Source organism: Neomonachus schauinslandi, chromosome 4 (assembly GCF_002201575.2).
Source record: "Neomonachus schauinslandi chromosome 4, ASM220157v2, whole genome shotgun sequence".
Taxonomy (NCBI): domain Eukaryota; kingdom Metazoa; phylum Chordata; class Mammalia; order Carnivora; family Phocidae; genus Neomonachus; species Neomonachus schauinslandi.
Genome location: NC_058406.1, coordinates 63899758 through 63923372, shown reverse-complemented (window position 1 = coordinate 63923372; position 23615 = coordinate 63899758). Strand labels below are relative to the sequence as shown.

The following is a 23615-nucleotide window of genomic DNA, read 5'->3' as shown; positions in this document are numbered from 1 at the left end:
ACTCATCAGCCATACCCAACTGTCATTGCCCAAGCACACAAAGCTCCCTTAAATGCCTGTACATGTTCCCATCTTGTTCCTTTCCTCTGGCGTGTCCTACTCACTCTTGTTTGCTTAGAGTTTCTATTCATCCTCCAGAGTCTCAACTCGTGCATTGCCTTGCTGATGAAGATTTTCCTGTGTGCATAAGACAGGACCGGGTGATCACTTGTCCATGCACAGCACTATATCTCTAAAGTAACATGCATCCTATACCATAACTGCTGACTCACACATTCATCTCTCAATGTTATGAGCCTCTTGAGGGGTAAGACCATACACAGCACTTGGCTCATGGTAGGCAGTAAAAATGTTCACTGAATGAACTGAATGAATAAATACTGTTGCCTTAAGAGGCAATGAATTCCTGCCACCAGTAATATTTAAGTGAAGACAAGACAATCGCAGACATATACAGACAGGACTGGAGTGTCTGACATTCAACTTGCGAATCACTAAATAGGATCCTCCAAACCTGAGAGTCCCTAGTGCTAGATGAAGAAAATTAAATCACAAGGGCACAGAGAAGAAAAAGTTGTATGTTCGGGGAACAGCGAGTGCCTCTGTTTGCCTGAGCAGGATAGAGATAGGACTGCAGCAAGAAAGTGATGACACACTCAAAAGGGGAAAGGAAAATTCTTTAAGAAAGGTCCTACTTAGGGGCACCTGGGTGGCTCAGTCATTAAGTATCTGCTTTCGGCTCAGGTCATGATCCCAGGGTCCTGGGATCGAGCCCCACATCAAGCTCCCTGCTCAGTGGGAAGCCTGCTTCTCCCCCTCCCGCTCCCCCTGCTTGTGTTCCCTCTCTCGCTGTGTCTCTCTCTGTCAAATAAATAAATAAAATCTTAAAAAAAAAAAAAAAAAAGGAAAGGTCCTACTTAAGAGGAGGGAGCAAGGTAAAGTACCCATTGCGGGATGATAAAGCTTGCAGACCCTCACAATAGCAGACAACTATTTCCACCCGTGGTTCCAAAGGGGCAAGGGGAAGCAAGCGGAGTTACCACAACACGGTAAAAATGGAGTGATCTGACACGAGTTGTGGCCTAGGTAGAGGAACGGGACTAGGTCTCTGCCACAATCAGGTGTCTACAGGAAGGGTGGGGGAGGAATAAATATCCAGGCATCCCATCACCCTCCAACATCCTACCAGTGCCAGCCAGTGGCCAGACCCAACAAAAGCCAAACAGCTTTTGGAAGGAAGCTTGGAAGGAAGGAAGTCTGGGGGAGGCAATCTGGAGAAGTCAGCCTCCTGAACCCCAGAGCAGAGCAGACAACGAGTAGCAGACTAATGGCATAAACATCATTTGGTGAGCCCACAAGTGCTGCCACAGAGTCTGGTGCTTGAGGATGACATGATCCAGACGCCTTCTAAGGATGGGAAATCTGGTGGCTGTAATCAGAATGAACTCTGAATGGGGAGAGGGAGATGGAGGCTGGGAAACAAACTAGGAAATCACTGAAATGGTTGGGGTAAGTGGGGAGGAGCCTAAGCAAGGGGACGCACTCAGTGTTCATAGCAGCCTCTTGGAAGGCTCCTGATTCTCCAGAAGATTGCACAATCCCTGAGCTGTGTACCCTCCTTATAAGTGACCCACCAAGTCACAGAGGTGGAAAAGAAAGGTCTCCAAACTGAGATTTCTGGTGTCCACATTTCCATCTCCCCCTGATGTTCACTTTCTCTCTTTTCCTTTGTGCCTTTGTGAACTGGGCAGGGCCAGAGGAAAGCAGCCTCAGCAACCGCAGGTCCCAGAGCAGAGGGCAGTAATGGAGTTTCTTAGCAGAAAAGGCCAAAACAATGAATAAAGATCCATAGGAAGAAAGCCCTGCTTGAGTATCAGTCACCACTTCCCCAAGATTGTGACATCTTAATGCTTCTCTGGCTACCCACCCTCTCCTCACACCTTGACCAAACCCATCCTTCCTGCCTTCTCCCTTCCAAAAACTATCTTCCTTGGGCCCCAACTCAAAGGGACTCATTCCCAGATACTGCATTCAAAACTGACAATCTTTTCTACAATTAGAGCAGCACAGAGAGGACTAGAAGCTTCATGTTCACTCTTTGAAGACTTCTCTTTCTGCATGAGCAGAGTCAGGTTCCTTGTCCAGTGCACTGTCCCTTATCTGCATCCCAGCATGCATCACACCAGGCCAGCGCCCCGGCGTGGAGGGTGCAGCCCCAAGAGGCACTTGATATTTCCTTTCATCGGCTGGATAGCAAATGGCTCTGGTTTTATTCTTTGTTTTCTGTTCAGAATGAAACTTCTTTTTTATTAGTATTATTATGCAAAGTTTCCTAAAATAAAAAGAGCAGTGACTGTTTTGAGTCCTTAGCCGTTTTCTGAGGCACTATGCAACAAGGCATCACTGGATTGGGATTTACTTCTTTTCTCCACAGCCTCATTAGAAGCTTAGCTGCACTAAGAGGATTACTCACAATACAGTATCACTGAACACATGGAGAGCCTTTAAAGATTAGTTCCTGTCTCAACAAACTCCAGGCTTTTCAAAATCAAAGTGTGGAAGGAAGGGACATCTGAAAAAGAAAAAGGCTGAGTTCCCACACACGTAGAAGCTTTCCCCCTACTCACCCATTACCTTATATCACCAGCAACATGAATCAACAAATCCTGATAGTTTCTATTCTCAGACTGAAGGGTAAAGATGATACAAAGCAGCAACACAAAGTGTGTGTGTATGTGTGTGTGTGTGTGACAGAGAGAGACGGATAGACTATGCTCCCTACACACATACACACACACACTCATTCTTTCTAACTTGTCCTAAAGCAATCCTGTTTGCATGATCAGAAGCTGCATTTGAGTTGGAATTCTTAGAACAAATGAAGTGTTCATGAGACTCTCCCCACTTTCCCCATGCCGCCAGTATGTCCACTCCCAAGGACATCAGGAACACCAATCAGTCCATCCATAAGCTTTTGCTTAGACTCAGGGCTGTGGTGGAGACAATCAGATGCCCCTCGGTGGAAAATAGCAAGGCCAACTGAAGACAAGAAACCAGTTGGAAACCACGTGTGCCCCTGAAAACAATAAATAACATTGTATGGATTCCACAATTCATTTTGTTGATGAATCCAGGACACAGTTATTTATCTTACTACAAATCTGTCTTTGTTTTCAGACATCTTTTTAAAAAACCAATTTTAATGACACTTCCTTTAATCCTCTTTCTATTTGTACTCAGATCTGTTTTCTATACTAAGCACATGGAATCATTACCCTGATGCAATCTAACTCTCTTTTATTTGACTATGGTTTTTTTCCTGACTTTCAAAGATTTATTTATTTATTTATTTATTTATTTGACAGAGACAGTGACAGCGAGAGAGGGAACACAAGCAGGGGGAGTGGGAGAGGGAGAAGCAGGCTTCCCGTCAAGTAGGGAGCCCGATGTGGGGCTCGATCCCAGGTCCCTGGGATCATGACCTAAGCTGAAGGCAGTCACTTAACGACTGAGCCACCCAGGCGCCCCTTTCCTGACTTTCAAATAGACACACTACAGTTGCCCTCCTGGTGGAGTCCAGTGTAGAAAGGGGAGGTGTGGCCCAAAGAGGGCCAAGAGACAGAAGTCTCCTCAGGGTGGGTGGGAGACCTGACCACAGTAAGACAGGGGGGCTAGGCCTGCATGGATATGAACTGCTACAACCATCAACCAGGCAGCTAGCTGCTCTTTCTTTCATCTTCTGATGGGTGGTTCTTGACTGCTGGCTTAACTTTCAGAAAGCACCCCACTTTTCCAAGCCCCATGGACCAGCTTCTACTTTTGCATCTTATTTTCTCTAGCAAAAAGGAGAGAAATCAGTACCAGAAAGCTCTGGAAATCAGGGAGAGTGAGTAAACAGCTTTATTTTTCTCCCTCAATGGAACATGAGTTCTTTAAAGGTGGAAGCAGAGGAGAGGTGGTTCATTAAGAACTATTAATGTATTAAAATAAACCAATCAGAGGAGTGTCAGCAGAGCCTGGCTTTGCTGAGGAGGAGAAGAATGTGAGGGGTCTGGACTTTTTTGGTTCTCAACAAAATATCGTTACATTTTGCTTTGTTTTGTTTTTCAAAGAAACCTCATTTTCCTGGCTGTGATATGAAATATTTCATTTTCTCAGCCTGTGTTAAGCAGTTCAGCTTATGGGTATAAACAGTCTCTGGCTTTTGGCATTAGAATGAGTTGTTCAAGTGCACAGTATTCAAAGATGATGTCCTCAAATGATTATAAGCAATATTCTTTCATTCTTCATTCAAGTAAACAGGGCTGGAATAACTTCTGAATCTGGCATGGGCGAGAGAGTTCTCTCAGAGTCACTTTGCAAGTAGATATCTATAGGAATCTTGTCCTCTTACCCTACCAATTAATACTGGTGTGTACTGGGCGCCTGGGTGGCTCAGTTGGTTAAGCGACTGCCTTCAACTCAGGTCATGATCCTGGAGTCCCGGGATCAAGTCCCACATCGGGCTCCCTGCTCAGCTGGGGGTCTGCTTCTCCCTCTGATCCTCTTCCCTCTCGTGCTCTCTGTCTCTCATCCTCTCTCTCAAATAAATAAATAAAATCTTTAAATAAATAAATAAATAACAGTGTGTACTTGAAAAGCAGCTGGTGAGGGTCCCACCTACGTGATCTACACATCTTGAACAAGGAAACCTAACTGGTATGAAGGCGTGTAAGAAAAGCCATATGGCACAGCAGTGATGCACACTGGCTCAGATGTTTACCTGGATTCGATTCCCATATCAGCCACTTTTTAGGGTAAGCAGGACAAACAATTTAACCTGGGTGCTATACATGCAAAGGACTTGGATAAAGACTTAGCCCATGGTAAGTATTATACTAAGTGTTAGTTCCTGTTATTAAGGCAAGACCCTGACTTTCAGGGCTCTAAGCCACCACCGGGAGGACTGAAGGACCCAAGCCCGAGCCTTCCTCCTACTGAAATGGCTGAATCACTTCCTATGCCGTTCCCCAGCCCCTGCTGAGGCTGCCCTGGTCTGCCAGTGAGGCCACCACACTAACATGAATGCCCTTCATCACTGCCCTCTCCAGGCTCTCAATGCCGCCCTCCCAGTCTCCTGCATTGATCCTATTATTCTCCCAAATAGAAGGGAGGATTCTTTTTCCACCATTGCTGCATCTCTTCATCAGACTAAATGCAATCTTGCTCTCTCCATTTTTTTAATAAATCACCCATAAAAGGTAGTTGCATCAAATAACTTGATAAAAGCTATAACATGGGCCACGTCAGAAAACATTTAAGTGGCAGCTTAAATAACCTGCTCAAAAACTCTGTTCGCACTGATTAAAATTACTCTTCCAGGGAGGTAGTGAAGGTATCTTCATCTCTCTCTATAAATCAGTATCATTATACTTTATGCATGCCACACACACACACACATCAACACACACACACACAAGTATACACATGTGCACCCACAGTCTTGCACAACACCTTGCTGGAGAATTTTGGTCTCCTTATCTTGAGGACCAATCAAGATAGAGAAAAATCAAGGAATGGGAATAAACAAAGACATGATGGATGACAGTTTCTTAAGATAAAGCAGAAAAACCCATGCATTACTCCATCAATATCAACTCCCTTTGCCCTCGATCCACAAGTGACAGCAGGTGACCACACCATTAATACTCAGTAACTATTTTTTGAATGAATGACATGCCTCAAGAGAAAACCAAAATCTCAGAAAACAAAGCAAATTTTATGCACCTGTTTCAACTAGGTAGAATTAGTATCTGGTACATTTAAACACTCAATAAATAGTTGTTGCATAATTCAGTGGCTCAGCAAGTAAGTGAAAGGATTATAGGCTTTCAGGAAAAGTGATCAGGGCTCCACCTACAGAGCCAGGCTGCTCTGTGTAGTGACTGCAACATCTATAGTAAGAATAACATGTGCCTGATTGCTCACCCATACCTGGCATTCCTCTAAGCATTTTATATTGATTATCTCATTTGAACCTTTTCATAATATTGGAGATTTGGGGGAGGCACTGCCCAGTAAAGGACCTGTGAAAGCCTTCTCTGTTGAGTGGTGTCCTACAATGTGGAGAAGTGTATCCTTATCAGTCAACAAATTGGGTCCTGAGTAGACTTCAGAGCAGTGATTCTGATTACCAATCCAACAGGTGCTCCTCAAATTACCAAACACGAATGTTCACATCTTTCTACCCAGCTGTCAGCTCGTCTCAGCCAACCACTGATTCTAGTAACCCTCCAGTCCAGACTCAGAATTTACTATCTTTCCTCTTTCAGTCATTCTACTGGTGTTATCCAGCACTCACTGTATCCAAAGCTCTAGAAGCAATAAGAGGCTCTATGAATTTACAAACAGACCAAGAAAGAAGGCTCAACACTTTAAAAGCAAGCAAGCAATGTAATGCACTTGCCCTGGGATGGACACAACAGGTGCAAGAGGGGACTAAAGACTTATTCATACCTTTGGTGGCTAATTTTGATTCCCAGGAGGAGAGCCACTGAAGGAGAGAGGACAGAGCGGTACCTGCAGGTACAGGCAGCTTCACATCGCTGGGAGAAGAGCTAGGTGGCACTGTGTTCTGGCTGCACAAAAGAACACCCCAAAAACGAGCCACAGCATGAGTCTCATCGGCAGCTGCTTGCCAAGTACAAGCCAGTCCCAGACAAGACTACAGAATCCATGCCTGCCTGAGGGGATTAAGAGCTGAAAACCAGTGCTGCTTTACAAGAAGTCAGAGCTACTGAAAACCCAAACTATAATAAAGAGAGAGAAGATTTGATTTACTAGGAAAACAAATTGCTATAAAAGTAGTGATGTAACCAGTTCTGGAAACAAACAGTGCCCATTTCATACTTGTTTCCAGTGTTTTAAAAGGAAAGAGGCAGCAATTAGTGAGGACATGGAGGCGATAGTGCAGATGCATAAAGGAACAGAACTGGAGGGAGGGGGCCTCATGCCCCTGTGCCAGATGTGGTCCAAGTTCAATGCTAATCTGACCCTGTTGCTGTCCTGCTTAAACCCTGCAGCAGCCTCCCACTCCCTTTTAATTAAAGCCCAAACTCCTTCACCTGGCCCCTAGAGACTCACAAAATCTGGCCTTCTCTGTGGCTTTATCTCACCATTTGCCTCTTCCCTGCATCCATTCTGAACTTCCCGTAGGTCCCCACAGGTGCCTCCATCCCTGTAGCCGTTGGCTCATTGAGGGAACACTCTTCTTCTTTCTCTCCCCATCTTCATCTGACTGGCACCTGCTCATTCCTCCGATCTCTGCTTAAATATCATTTCCTTGAAGAGGCTTTCCTTACCCTCCTCTAGGTTAGATCCCTTGCTCTGTTATAATCCCTATATTTCCTCTCCCATAATACTCATTAGCTTTGTGATTAGTACTGATTTATCAGTCTTCCCTGCTAACTAGACACCTTTTTAAGTGCTCATAAAACATCTGTTAAATTAATCAATAGATTGAATTGAAACAGAATTTTTTTTTTTTGCTGGTGCCATTGTTTGTTCCCTGAGGAAGCTTCAAATGCTATTAATCACTGTAATTTCAAGGTTCATGGATGATTGCCAGTGTTATAGGTTTGCATTATGGGGTTTTTTTTAAGATTTATTTATTTTAGGGAGGAGGAGGGGGTAGGGGAAAATGTAGAGAGAGAATCTTAAGCAGGCTCTACACCCAGCACAGAAGGGCTGGATCTCACAACCCTGAAATCATGATCTGAGCTGAAATCAAGAGTCAGTGGCTTAACCCACTAAGCCACCCAGGCTCCCAGGCATTATCATGTTTTAAAGGTCAGTAGATAAGGAGTGAAGGAGATATCCAGAAATCCAGTCTTCTAAATATGATTAACCAGACAGCAATTTGAATATTAAATAGTCTAAGCATCCTTCACTATTTTCATAACCCTTTGGCAAGAGCTAAAATATAAGCCAGCAGTTCTTTGGAACTACTGTTCTCCAACTCGTCTGGGAAGACCATGGGCATCACTCTCCCTCCCCCACAAGCTACCACAACTGTGCGGGCCCTTGGCCTGGTGTCCCCTGCAGCCCAAGCCGCTCCCCAGGTCCGACCCGAGGTCCTTCTTTCTCCCTGAATTCTAAAATGAAAGGAAAAAAACACATTAGGCAACATCTCAGGAGAGAAGAAAAAGGAAAATTCCAGCAGTTTAGGTTTTATGATCATCCCATACCTTTCCCCAAAAAACATTCTAACTACTTTCCTACCTACCCTTTCCCTTGCACCCAGGAAATACTATCTTTCCTCTAATTTATTCTCACTTTCATTCATTCAATAAACATTTATAAAGCTATTCTGTGTACCTTGTATTGACTCTAAAATTTTTGTTGTTTTCAACATTTTGCATTTGATGATTTAGGAGCTGCCTGTAAAAAAAAAAATGCAGAAATAAGCATTTTTTTTCTTTATTTCAGGGGTTAAAAAATTAGTATTCAGAAATATATTTAGTGAAACCTTAAGTTTCACTTAAGGAAAAAAATTATGAATCTTTGAGTTGATGGCAACAGAGAAACCAAGTTGAACTGTCTTAAATTTCATGACTTCATTGGCTCACAAGCTTTTTAAAGGTCCTATGCTGTTGCAGGATTGGTCTGACCCAGAACTTCATAGAGTCACCAGGCTCTGACTCCTTTGGGATTCTCTGGGCTCTGCTCAGCTTCTCTCATGGCAGCAGTTATTCCAGATCTCGCTTCTCCCACAACAACAGCAGAGGAGAAGCTCTTCACCACCTCTCACAGAAGAAAAAGGAAGCTTCTTCCTGGGAGCCCCCAGTGAAAAGAATTTTTGCCCCTCTGAATTTGGTTGGTTCTCATCCTGGAACCACCTCACCCAGGGAATGGTACCCACTTGTTGGTTTAAGCCAGTCAGGATCCACCTCTGGAGTCAGAAATGGTGTCCATTCCAGGCTGGCTTCATAGCTAACCAAAGTAAAACATATCCCTAAAGGAAAAAAATGAAGGCTGTTGTAGAAATGAAAAAACAGATACCAAAAAAGCAATTGACAAATGCGCATTCCAGGGGCACCTGGGTGGCTCAGTTGTTAAGCGTCTGCCTTCGGCTCAGGTCATGATCTCAGGGTCCTGGGATCAAGCCCCGCATCAGGCTCCCTGCTCAGTGGGAAGCCTGCTTCTCCCTCTCCCACTCCCCTGCTTGTGTTCCCTCTCTCTGTGTGTCTCTCTCTGTCAAATAAATAAATAAATAATCTTAAAAAAACAAATGCCCATTCCACAGGTGAATCAACTTTTTCAAAGCAGCACTTAAGATGTTCCCGCTCACGTGAAAAAATACGTCATCACTCCAGTGTAGCTTATAGAATCCCCAGTTCTTAGAATTAGAAAGAACTCTAGAGATAGAATATAATCCATCTCCCTCATATTATAGCAGTTAAGTCTGGGAAAAGTGAAGTAAGCTGCCCCAGGTTACACATCTAGTTAATGCCATTGAAAGGAACATAACCCAGGTGTTTTTATTTTTGATCCAACATTCCTTCTCGTATGTCAATACTACACAATCCGGGCAAAATCAGACCATATGATGTGTTATTTCTGTTATTCTCTAAACACAGAGTTTATTTGTAGAGAGAGTATGTTTTTTGGGTTCACGAGGAAGGGGTAGATAGGAAAGAATGAAAGAATGGAAAAAGAGAACAATTTTAATAACTTTTTAAGTTTCTTTTAACTCACACAACTTTCTAACACATTTATTGACCTCAAAACAAGAACTTTTCTCAGAGCTGAGAAAATGTAACACTAGGACTTGGTAAAAAGAACCCAGTGCTCACTTCAGCAGCACATGTACTAACATTGGAACGATACAGAGATTAGCATGGTCTCTGCACAACCATAACACGCAAATTTGTGAAGTGTTCCATATTTATTTTTTTGAAGCATTCCATATTAAAAAAATAATAAGAAGAAGCCATATAATAACAGCAGTTGGGCTTGTAAATCCTGGTCCTGAGACCAAATACCATTTCGGGAAAAGACAAGTTGCTGGCTCTGTTCTCAAAACTCAGTGTGGTTTGAGACCTGACAGATAATGTTCATTTGTAGTGGCTTTGACATGAGGAGGAACTCTTCAAGGTAAAGAGAAAGAGCTCATGCTGGTCAATTGTTAAAAATCACAAAGCAGCCTGTCCTCTGGAGCCTGTGAATTCTCCTCCAGATCACAGAACTGCATTTCATTTTCAGGGCAGGTCAGCTAGGAAGAACCAGCCATGGAGTGGGGAGAATAAATAACAGACAACAAAAAGTGCCCTCCTAGAACCTGGGAAATCTATTGTAGTATTCACACCTCCTCCAGTGTGGCGAGCCTATTCAAAGGCAAACTGCTCACTCAGAGGGTACCTGTCTTAAACCATTGTTTACCATTAGTACCTCAGCGGTAATTCATTTAATTAAACTTTTGCTCACTCTGCTGCCCTGCCCAGATTGTTCTAGCCTCTCTGCCTCCTCCAGACCATGCAGTCCACATTCAGCTTCTAAACAGAAGTTGAATTGTGTGATTCCAAACCCTTAAAACACTTTGACAAATCCAAATGTTTTCAGAATAAATGTTAATATGATCCACAAGGTCCAGAACCCACTACCCATGATCTGCGCTGTGCTCTCACCCACCAGAGCCCAGACACCACCTCCCAAGATACCTTCATTTTCATTCCTTCCTACCTATGTTCTGGCTGTTTTCTCCACTTGGAAAGCCCTTCACTGCCCTGACTGTAGAACACACCCTGACCAGTTGTTAAGTCCCAGGGAAAGATTCTCTCCTCTCAAATTCCCGAGATAATTTCCCCTTCAACATCTCCTATAACGTTGTAATTGGGTCATTCTTTTTTTTACCTCTTGGTCTCCTTCAGAGCAAGGACTATATTTTATTCACCACTGTGTTGTTAAGCCATTGCACAGAGTAGACACCCAACTAACGTTTGTTGAGTTTGACTGAAGTGAGTCATTTAATGTCTATCTTACCTTCAAAGCAGAATCACCTACTTTGTGCTAAGCCCTATATTAAGTACAAAAGAAATGTAGATAAAGAAGTTATGAATGCAGCCCTCAGGGAGACCCCCGCCTAGTTGGGGAGGGTGGGAGGTAAACAGGCAACCCTGTTGCACATCCTCTATCATATCTTGCCCAATCCCCAGTCTCTCTGCTTCATTTCTTGTCCTTGGAATTCTTTTTGCCTTGATTCTTATTCCAGAAACCTCAACTCTCTTTCCAGACAGAGATCTTGCAATCCTACTGCCAGGACAAAAGTCTTGTCCCCAGATTTCTTTTTCACATAACCAGCCTTTCTGTAAACCACTCTTCAATGAGTGAGGAAAAGGTAACTTCTTCACAGGGTCAGTGATCCTTCATATCAGGACTCTTTGATATGGCTCTCAACCTGGCATCTAATATGCATTATCCACTCTTCTTTAACCTTAAAGTATACAAGATCCTGGGCGCCTGGCTCAGTCGGTTAAGCAACTGCCTTTGGCTCAGGTCATGATCCTGGAGTCCCGGGATCGAGTCCCGCATCGGGCTCCCTGCTCAGCGGGGGGTCTGCTTCTCCCTCTGACCCTCCCCCTTCTCATGCTCTATCTCATTCTCTCTCTCAAATAAATAAATAAAATATTTTTTAAAAAAGTATACAAGATCCTCTCAGTATCCTATTTAAAATGGATATCCCCAGGATCCAGCCCCCAGATTTTCTAGTTATCTGTATTTATTGTAAGTCCTCCAGATGATTTTGAGACAGAGGGTACAGAGAGTTTAAGAAGCATTGTCCTAACATCCACATGTTCACTTATGTTTTACAATCATCTACACTGTCTGTATCTCACCTCACCACTACAGTTTTGGACCCTATAAACCTTCAATGACTGGGCTAATTCCCTAAGTCTCCTACAAAGGAAGTGGGAATGTAGACAGCAGAGGATCTACTGTGCATGACTGTCTGCTTTGACTTTTGTATACTATAATCCCCAAAGTCCCCAACACCGGGCACTGCTTACATACTAGGACATCTTAGATGCTTTAGGCTATAAGATACTTGACATCAATCGTAGTGACGTTTTGGGTTTTTGGGGTTTGGGGGTTTTTTGGATCTGACTCCAAAGGCAAGAAAAACACAAGAAAAAATAAATAGTGGGACTACATCAAACTAAGCTTTTGCAAAACAAAGGAAACCATCACAAGAAGGAAACCTACTGGACAGAAGATATTTGCTGATCATATATCTGTATCTGATAAGGAGATAATATCCAAAATCTATAAAGAACTCATACAACTAAATAACAACAAAAAGATCCAATTTAAAATGGGTAGGAGATCTGACTATACATTTTTCCAAAGAAGATATACAGATGGCCAACAGGCACATGAAAATATGCTCAACACCGCTACTCATCAGGGAAATACAAATCAAAACCACAATGAGATATCACCTCACACCTATCAGAATGACTACTATCAAAAAGACAAGAAATAACAAGTGTTGGTGAGGATGTGGAGAAAAGGGAACTCTTGTGCACTGTTGGTGAGAATGTAATTTGGTGCAACCACTATGGAAAACAGCATAGTTTCCTCAAAAAATTAAAAATAGAACTACCATACAATTTGGCAATTCTATTTCTGGGTATCTGAGGAAAATAAAAACACTAATTCAAAAAGACATATGCACCCCTTGTTCATTGCAGCATTATCTATGATAGCCAAGATATGGAAACAACTTAAGTGTCCACTGATGGATGAATAGATAAAGATATATATATATATATATATATGAGCACACACACACACACGATGGAATGTTACTCAACCATTAAAAAAAAGAATAAAATCTTAAAATCTTGCCATTTGCAACAACCTGGATTGACTTTGAGGGTGTTATGTTAAGTGAAATAAGTCAGACAGAGAGAGACAAATACCACATTATTTCACTTACATTGTGGTGACTATTTTGCAATACATACAAATGTTGAATTACTATGTTGTACACCTGAAACAATATAATTCTATGTCAATTATACCTCAGTAAATAAAAAGGAAATAAATTTATAATAAAGGAAAAGGTCCTGAGGAACTAGCATTGCCAGAAGAGTCAGGTTTAGAGAGATACTAGAATTTGCACTGAGTTCTCAGGGGAAAAAAGGGGGGGTTTTAACCATCATAATATTTCCCATTTATTGGACCAATTATGTCCCAGACACTGTACTAGCTACATTACGTATTTTTCTTCTAATCCTCACAACCATCCTTTGAAGAAACTGAGGCACAAGGAAGTCCAGAAACTTTCCCAAATTGACACAACTAGAAAGTGAAAGAGTTGAGATAATTCAGGTTGATCCCCAAGTCCATGGTCTTTCTACTATACCACAAATCAAGGAAATAATTATCACCAGCTCCTCAATTTTACCAGGGTTTTTAATAGAGCACACTACTCCCTGAGAGACTCTTGGAAATTTCCAAGAAGTTCAACAATTCATAAGAAAGAAGTTTTTCTGGAAGAATCAGGGAATGGTTGGGTATTCAGTTGAGTATTCAGAACGATAAAGGAAAATGCCCAAGAGCAGTGTTAATTATTCTGTCCAACTCAATAGTACTAAACATAAGATAAAATGAACTTGGACACGTCAATATTGTTTTCTCTTTGAAGCAACTGACTTCTACTTAATAGGACAGGAAAACAGACCACTGAGCATACTGCTGCATGATAGCTTATCCTAATAAGGCTTTTTGGCTGAGTTTCTGTAGTTTCTGTCTGCTTGAAAGATCCCCTGGCCCCTTTCCTAATTGCAGGGGCTGCTCCCAGAATGAACACTAGATTACCAGCCCTAGTTAAAGAGCACTTACAGCCATGCTGGCCAGAATACCACATGGCTTCCAGGCAGCTGCGATGGATGCCAATGATTAATTAATCTGTAATTAATTACTGTAAGCTTGGGGTGAGGGCAAAAAGACTGGGAGCAGACATAGCACAGCCACAGATGTCACACCCCTTGGCACTCCAGCTACTGTGTGGGACAGTGATGAGAACACTGGGTTTAGAGTCACAAGCCCAGCTCTGAGCCTACGGGATATTGGGTCTTACCATATTTTTTTAAAGATTTTATTTATTTCTTTGAGAGAGAGAAAGAGAGAGCACAAGCAGGGGGAGTGGTAGGCAGATGGAGAGGGAGAAGAGGCTCCCCGCCAAGCAGGGAGCCTGATGCGGGGCTTGATCCCAGGACCCTGGGATCATGACCTGAGCTGAAGGCAGACGCTTAATGACTGAGCCACCCAGGTGCCCTGGGTCTTGCTAATTTCTGAGACTAATTCCTCATCTATAAATGAGAAGAATAATTCCTCTGCCTTTGTGAGGCTCAAATAAGTTATTTGTATGTGAAAACTCCATAAAGACTACAACTAGGTTAAATGCCCCCCCCCCCACCTTGAGTACTCCCAATCTGTGCTTCTCTGACAAGCATTCATCATATTTTACATTAATTATTTCTTTGTCTTTCTCTTCTAGGCTGTACATACCATAAGGACAGAGACTATATCAATATTGCTCTCCACTGTTTCCTAGTATCTACCATAGTGCTGGGCACTGTGGTTGGCCCTCAATAAGTATTTGTGAGATAAATGGATAGATGATGAACACTTCCTCTATAGTGTTCATTTCTTTTGTGAAAATTCCATTCCATGGTAAAACAAATCCCATTTCATCATCATTGTCTTAATTTTTGTCAGCTAATGGCAACTCTGTTTCACTTTATAACTGCTGTTTCAGACACTGTTTCAGCATAGTCCTCAAAAAGTATATAGTCCAAAGAGAATAAGACATGTACAAATGAAAAATTAAGGGACGCCTGGGTGGCTCAGTCGATTAAGTGTCTGCCTTCGGCTCAGGTCATGATCCCAGGGTCCTGGGATCAAGTCCCACATCGGGCTCCTTGCTCAGTGGGAAGCCTGCTTCTCCCTCTGCCTCTGCCCCTACCCCTGCTTGTGCTCTTGCTCTCTGTCAAAGTAAATAAATAAAATCTTAAAAAAAAAGAAAGAAAAATTAAGTGACAACAAACACAGTAAATGCCATCTCTAACAAGTTCTCTTTTTTTATTTCAACTTTCTCAAAGAATTAACCTCTGGGTTAATCCTAAAACTGCAAGTTTCTATATTTATAGACAATTACTATAGACCAGATGGACTATTTTAAATACAACTCCAATGGTGTAGAAATCTCAGACTTTTCTTTGTGAAGGAGTGAGTGCTTCCTGGAAGTGCTAAGAACCAGATGTAGATATTGTGCATGCAAAGGTGTGGAGGAGAGGGTAGAGGTGGTCAAAGGATGCTTCTATAGATCCTAGTGAAACATTTTGTGTAAATAAAGATCCAGGCTCAAAACTTAAAGTTAGTCTCTATTATTTACAAAAATATGCATGCAGTGAGAAGAAACTGGAAAACAAATACAGAGCATAGGTTCAATGCTCCAGTATTTTTAGTACTTTGAAATTATAAATGTTCTTTTATCCACTTTTATGTGGAAAAATATGCATACTAACCTAATAATTTGAGCAAGACACCAGGGGTTTTTTCTAGGAGGTATATTTTTTCTTTTTCTTTTTTTTTTTTTAAAGATTTTATTTATTTACCCAAGAGAGAAAGAAAGAGATCATAAGCAGGGGGAAGGGATAGAAGGAGAAGATTCCCCACTGAGCGGGGAACCCAGTATGGGACTCAATCCCAGGATGACCTGAGCCAAAGACAGACGCTTAACCGACTAAGCCACCCAGGTGCCCTCTAGGAGGTATTTTTCCCCTGTGATAAGTCTATAGGGAAAACCTTAGGCCAGGGTATCACGTGACACAGGAAAGGATGGGGACACTTCTGGCAAGAAAGGGTTGAGTGAAGTCTTTATCACTATTGGGAAGGGTAAGCAGAAGGTGAAATGGTGATAACAGCAAAGTGGGAGTTCTAAAAAAGGCTTCGGGGCCTAATGGTAGCAATTGAGCAACTGATGAACACTGTCATAATTCAGTTTGAAAAGATAGATTGTAGAGTTCCTTAATCATTTTTAATACCTCCTTTAAAGAAAACAAGCAAACTACAATGAGTAAAAGTCCCCCTGTATTCATTCTCCAACAAATAATTCTGAAATTGAAGCTCGGTATTACCTACCTGCTAGTTAATTTTAAGCCTTTAACTGGAATTAGCGCCTATGGTAGACACTTTGAGAAGTGAGTGTAAGAGACACTGAGAGTTGTCCCCCAGTATTTATTCTCCCCTTTGTCCACAGCTGAGCACAAGACCACTAAAAATGAAGACTACATTTCCCAGCCTTGGGACACCTGGGTGGCTCAGTAGGTTGAGCAACCGACTCAGGTCATGATCTCAGGGTCATGAGATCAAGCCTTGCCTTGGGCTCCACGCTCAGCAGGAAGTCTTCTTGAGATTCTCTCTCTCCCTCTGCCCCCCCCCCAACACATGCACATGCGCACGCGCCCATTCTCGAGCGCCCGCGCTCTCTCTCATAAATAAATAAATAAATAAATAAATAAATAAATAAATAAATAAATAAATAAATCTTTAAAAAAAGACTACATTCCCCAGCCTCCTCTGCAGTTAGGTATGCCCATGTGACTAAGTTCTACCAATGGGGTATAAATAGAAGAGTCACCTTAGCAGCTTCCAGGAACCCTCCTTAACAGAGAGCTGATACATATTGTTAGCCCCCTTATCTTTGCCTCTCTCTCCTTTCTTCCTACTGAAACAATGATGCTGCTATCTGGAGGCTGAGGACCACAGTCTTAGGATACTAGAGCAGTAAGCTGGAAGGAGTTACCAGCCCTAAAGACTTTTATACCAGGACTCACTACTCGAGCCCTGGACTGTTCACTGCCTGACCTACATGAGAAACAATACACTTCCATCTTGATGAAACCACTATTATTTGGAGGTTTTCTGTTATTTCTGAACCTAAGCCTCACTGGTACAAAGAAGGTTTGTACTCAGGTAAATAAAAAACAGCCCCCAACTTTAAGAAGTTGCATAAACTTGAGAAGGGTATGAGTGGTATACACATAACTATAAATTTGTACAAAGCATAAAATTATGAGGGTTATAAGATCAAAATATTATCATTGAGGCTAGGAACAATAAAAGGGAGATAAATCACTTCTGTTAGAAGAAAATGAGGGAAGGAATCATGGCTCAGGTGACATTTCAGTTGTGCCCTGAAAGAATTGATATTTAAGAAATGAAAATGGGAAGAAAGACAAAACAGGTAGAAGAAACAGCATTACAAAGCATGGAAGTAGAAAAGCATGGACTGTGTTCAGGGAAGGTTAGGTGATTCAGTTTAACCAGAGCACAGATCGTGATCCTTACTGATCATCCAATTGATCTATTTCCTTTCCCAGCTGCATTTTTTTTTTCACGACCTTTGTTATTATCTGACGCTCTATTATACTAACTCTATGTTATCTGCTTATTTTTAGAATAACTAGAATTTCAAATCTCAAATATTTTGGTCTCAGGACCAGTTTACATTCTTAAAAATTACTAAGGGCTGGGGTGCCTGGGTGGCTCAGTCAGTTAAGCATCTGACTCTTGATTTTGGCTCAGGTCATAATCTCATGGGTCATGAGATTGAGCCCTGCATAGGGCTTCATGCTCAACAGGGAGTCTGCTTGAGATTCTCTTTCTCCTCCCCTGCCCCTCCCCCAGCTCTCTCTCTCTTTCTCTCTCAAATAAATAAATAAATCTTTTAAAAAATTACTAAGGGCCCCAAAGAGCTTTAGTTTATATAGGATACATCTATAAATACCTGCTGTATTAAAACTGGTAGAAAGTTTTAGTTATACAAGATGAATAATTTCTAAGGACCTGCTGTAACAACATAATGCCTGTAGTTAAGAACACTATATTGCTGCACTTAAAAGTTTTGTAAAGAGAATAGATTTCATGTTAATTGTTCTTACCACAAAAACAGGGGAAGGGGGACATGAGGAAACTTTTGGAGGTGATGAATATGTTTATTACCTTGACTATGGCAATGGTTTCATGGATATGTGCATATATCCAAATTCATCAAATTATATACACTAAACATATGCAGTATTTTATATAACAGTTATATTTCAATAAAGCTGTTTTTGAAAAAACAAAAGAATTTAAATTGATAAATTTTAAAATATTTATTAATGCATTTTAAAATAACAACAATAAACCCATTACATGTTCATGTAAATAATATTTTTATGGAAAAAGTGTTTTCAAACAAAATCATTAAAAGAGTAGCATTGCTTTATATTTTTGCAATCCTCCTTAATTTCTAACCTATAAAAGACAGCTAGATTACCACGTCTGCTTCCACATTCAATCCACATTCGATCTGCTATAATAGCACATATCAGGTAGCCCTGGAAAACTTCCCTGTATACACATAAAAAAATGAGAGTCAAAATGACAAATAATGTCTTAGTATCATTATGAAAGTAATTTTCACTTTGCAGATACCCTGAGTGGGTGTCAGAGCTCCTCCAGATCCCCTGCTATACTTTGAGAACCACTGAACTAGAATATAAACTCTGTGAGGGCAGAGATTATGTTTAGTTCACTGTTATATTCCGAGAACCTAGACATGGCTTATAGTAGGCACTCAATACCACTTGTCAAATAAATGTATGAACATGAGGCCATATTGTGAAGGACATTGAGTGCCAGGCTAATGAGTTTGGAAATGACTTAATAGAAAATGGAGAACTAGTAGAGGTATCTGAGCAGGAGAATGTAATAATCTGATTAATCTGACCATACCAATTTTGGAGGATGGGTTGGAGAGAAGAGCAACTTGAAGACAGATGTGCCAAGTAAGATGTTCTTGATCTAGTCTTGGTGAGAAGCAGTGAGGTTCTGAAGTAGGATGGAGATGATACAAACGGAAGGAGGACAGTAGTGAGAAATCACTGGTATATTAGCCTTTATTAGCCCTTAACTGGAAATCCATGAATATAATCAGACTTAACTGTGTGTGTGATCTTCTCCAAGTTGATCAACTTCTTGTTCAATTACACTTTCCTCATCAGTAAAATAAAATATTGTATTAAATATGGATTATCACTTTCTTTTCAACTATTCAATTTGCAGAGAATAGAGCTGTATCACCAAAATATCATTTTTAAGTGTCACAAAATCTTAATTTCTTATTGCTAATTATTGCTGCATTTACTGATGCTAAAACTAGTCATTAGCAAAGCTCTTTAAAAGTAAGATTAGAGAATGAACATTAAACTCCAATGTTAGTTGAAGTGTTTGCTTGGGGGAAAAAAAATATCATTTAGTAAGGAGGTCTTTTAATTTAATTAAATCTCAAGCAATTCCTATGATGTAGTTGGGTTTTTTTCACATTTTTCCAATCAGGAAATATTAAGAAATATACTCAAAGTCACACATCTTGGAGTAAGTAAAAGTCAGGAGTCAAAGAGATATGTCTGATTCTAAAACCTATGGTCTTCCCAATACATAACACTACTTCAAAGAAATTGAGATGCTGCTCAAATTTGGATACGTTGTTATCAATTCGGACATCTGGATTAACAAGAAGAAAAATATGACACATCTGGAATCAAACTAATTATCACCTTAGGGTTTTTTTGTTTTGTTTTGTTTTGTTTTAATTATCACCTTAGTTAATCTAGAAATAGAAAATCAGATTCTATAAGGTTAACATGGCAGGAAAAATGACTATATCCAGATAATTAAAATGTATCTTAAAACTGTGGGCAAAGATGGAGGAAAGAATAAAGAGCTTGGAAAATGTTGAGAGGAACACAGATAGAAAAAATAGATCATCATCTCATCTGATTTTCAAGCCTGAACATATCACTGCGAAAGAAACAGGCTCTGTTCTTCATCATGTCTTTGTTCATTTTGGCTGAAGCAAATTAAGGTCATCCACTGGGGGAATAAATGGGATGTGCTCTGAGGTATTTACCAAATCAGCAGTGGCACAAGAAGTTCCGCTAATGAAAATTATTCCCACTGTCTGACTCAGATATCGGCTTCGATTTCAACTCCCTGAGGCCATTTGGTTGAAAGGGTTTCATAATGATTTTCAAGAGAGCATTTAGAGTTTGTATTTCATCTCAAGGAAAGAGATGATGTGTTTGTTCTCTGCTTCAAATCAGAAATGTGCTTGACTCTGTAAAGTCTGCATCGCAAGAACACTCACCTATAGTCTCTTAAAAATTATCCTTCATTGCATTCTTCTTGCCCCATTTCCCAGTAATTGTTTGAAGACCAACTTGGCAACCTTTTGTTACCTACTTCTATGATAGTATATTCTCAAATTCTATTCAGAGCTTATTATTCTTTTGCAGTATGCTGAGATACATCAGTAAGCCCCTGGTTGTAATTCATTTACTCAGTAAACGTCGCTTGAGAGCCTACTATGTCCCAGGCAGTGTGTTTGGTACTATCTAATGGGGAGATAGATAAGTAGATAAATATTTCATTCATGTGCTCATATTATCAACAAGATGAGCAGCTACTATGTTCCTGTTGTTCATGTTAGATACTGGGGATACGAAGATAAAAATCTGCTCTTCGGGTGCCTGGGTGGCTCAGTTGGTTAAGCGACTGCCTTCAGCTCAGGTCATGATCCTGGAGTCCCAGAATCGAGTCCCGCATCGGGCTCCCTGCTCAGCAGGGAGTCTGCTTCTCCCTCTGACCCTCCCCCCTCTCATGCTCTCTCTCTCATTCTCTCTCTCAAATAAATAAATGAAATGAAAAAAAAAAATCTGCTCTTCGCCAAAATAGTTATACTATCCAGGTAAAGCAAAGATAAATTCAAAAGAAAAAAAGAAAAGTAAAAATCAAGAGGAAATGAGCCCTCAGAAATGATCTGTGTGGAAATGAGATGACTTTGCCCAAGATAAACCTATTCCTTTGGAAATGAGATGAAAGAACATGAAGAAAGCAGTCAGGAAGCCTGAAAATGGGCAGGTGAGAGGAGCAGTGCCCCCCCGAAGCTCTGCCTGGTGAATTAGCAGCCAGACGATGTCACCATCTGGTTAAGGAAACAGGCCAACCAAGGTCACTACATTCTCCTTTGAGATTTTTCCATGAGTTGCATTAATGCCACAAGATTAGCAGATTGTTTACATGACAATCCAGCCTGGGTATTGAGGGTTGGGGATGGAGGGAAATGGTGGTTAGAAGCTGAGTGTAAAATTATCCTAACATAACTATTCTGGTGAGAAATACCAACGGTTTTTTGGACACATCATTTTACCCATTTATTTTTATTCCAACTCAGCACCATTCTTTATGTTTACTAAGCTTTGGGTTTGCATTGACTTCCAATTATTTCACTTGAGTAACACTCTTAATTAGTATAAGCATGAGTCCTTTATTCTCCCTGAAACACTGCCAAGTTCAGCTTTTCCCTCAGCAATGGGAAACTTAATTAACATTTTGTTAATTTCTAGAACTGTTTCAATTTGCCCTTCTCTGGGGTTTCCACCTGCTCAGAGAAGGGCGAAAATGTTCATAGATAAAGAATATAGTAGATGAGGCATAAAAATTGACATGGAACTAATCCAATTCTCAGGATGACTTAGAAAACTGAGACTGTTTTAGAAATTAATGTGGCAGGTTATATATGAAGCATTAACCCATAAATAGGGGAAGGGGAGCCATGAGATAGCCTTGTAATCCTTTTGTTTACCCTGTAGTTCCCACCCCTGTTTAAACTAATCCTGGCCTCTGCTGCCCGAAAGCTAGACCATAGATGATATGCAAATAGGAACAAAAGAAGTTAATTTTTAGCTTTAAAGCTTATGGAGCTGAGGTCTTGCCATTAGGAAAAGATCTGGAAGAGTATTTAACCAGTCTTCTCTTCTATCCCTCCCCCATCTGCCAATGAGGAGAGCAAATAAAACTTTTGTGGATTGGAGGGGGTGGCAAGAATTTGGCAAAAAAAGAAAAGAATTAGAAATGATATGAGAGTCCTATTCTTTGCCCACCTCAGCCAGGACTTGTAGGAAAAAAAGGGAAGTGGCTCTCCCTCTAAGCCTCAGGATCTGAAACAGAGCTCAGTGAGAAGCCCTCTGCCTTACAGGCCTGTGGCCACAGAGGGGAATGGCAGACTGCATGACAAGGCTGGAAAGAGCCCTGAGGTTCCTCTCAGTCCCTGGGTGACACAACAGAACATCTAAAATTCCACGCCCCAGACTCCAAGAGAGACACAGAAGTCAGCAGAGAGAACCAGAGCCCTGAGGGTCCCACAGCATAGTCTTAGAGTCTCAAGATTCTGAGACTTCTGAGAGTCTCAAGATTCCCACCCCCTGTGCCTGCCCCGTATGCTCCCTCTCCTTGAGTATGAGTACTGTGTGTGAATATGACGAGATTTTACAACTATGATTAGGTGATCTTATATGGCAAGGGTGAAGGGAGTTTGAGGATGTAATTAAGGTGCCTAATCAGCTGACTTGAAGTTAATCAAGTGGGAGACTATGCTGGGTGGGCTGACCTAACTAGGTGAGCCCTTTAAAGGCCCTTCCTTATGGGGAGAGATTGGAAATGAAAGAGAGTCTTCTCTTGGCCTTGAGCAAGCAAACAGCCATGTAGTGAGGAGGGCCTTTTGGCAAGCACCTGAGGGACCACTCTCTAGAAGCTGAGAGTGGCCCCTGGCTGACATCTAGCAAGAAAATGAGGACCTCAGTCATATAACCACAAGGAAATGAATTCTGCCAACAGCTGGTGTGAGCTGAGAAGTAGATGCTTCCCCAGAACCTCCAGGTGAGAACACAACCTGGCCAACCCCTTGATTGCAACTGTGTAAGACACTGAGCAGTGGGCTCAGCTAAACGGTGCCCAGACTTCTGATCTACAGAAATTTTGAGAGAACATGTGACTGTTGTCTTATACCATTAGGTCTATGGTCATTTGTTGCACAGCAATAGAAAACTAATTCACACAGCCAGGAATGAGAGGATGCGGGATTGGACCTGAGGTGAAGGACTGGATGGGTAATGGGTAACAAGTCTGTGGATGCCAGAATGGATGGGGACACTGAAGGCTCAGCAAGACAAGCACTTTCTCAAGAGAAAGCAACAAAGACCTGAACATATTTGGCTGAGGCACAGAAATCTCCCACTTATTTGCAAAGGCATTCGCACCTCTCCTCAAGCCAAGCTTAGCAGCAAAGTTAGAGGCAAAAAAAAAAAAAGCTGTGGAGGGAGGTGTTGCAAATCCTATATTTGACTGCGTTAAAACCTGAAAGGTATAAGAAAAATGTCAAAAGTGCCTGAGTTTATTTCTAAATGGTTGGATTAAGATTTCTGGCTAAGGGGGCGCCTGGGTGGCTCAGTCAGTTAAGCCCAGGGTCCTGGGATCAAGTAGCAAGTCAGGCTCTCTGCTCAGCAGGGAGTCTGCTTCTCCCACTCTGTCTGCTGCTCTAGCTGCTTATTCTCTCCCTCCCTGCCCCCTGCCCCATTAAATAAATAAATAAAATCTTAATGAAAAAAAGATTTCTGGCTCAGGCTAAAAATTTTCGATTATGGGGAGAGGGAGAGGTTTTATTTTACACAGTCTGTGGCATG

At 41.5% G+C, this 23615-nt stretch overlaps 1 non-coding gene across 1 annotated transcript; it reads left to right on the top strand.

Annotated features, from left to right (window-relative positions):
• The first annotated feature begins 9825 nt into the window (after positions 1 to 9825).
• Positions 9826 to 9929, top strand: LOC123324689. The gene has a single exon (XR_006539963.1). It is a non-coding gene; the product is annotated as a U6 spliceosomal RNA (small nuclear RNA).
• Positions 9930 to 23615: the final 13686 nt, after the last annotated feature.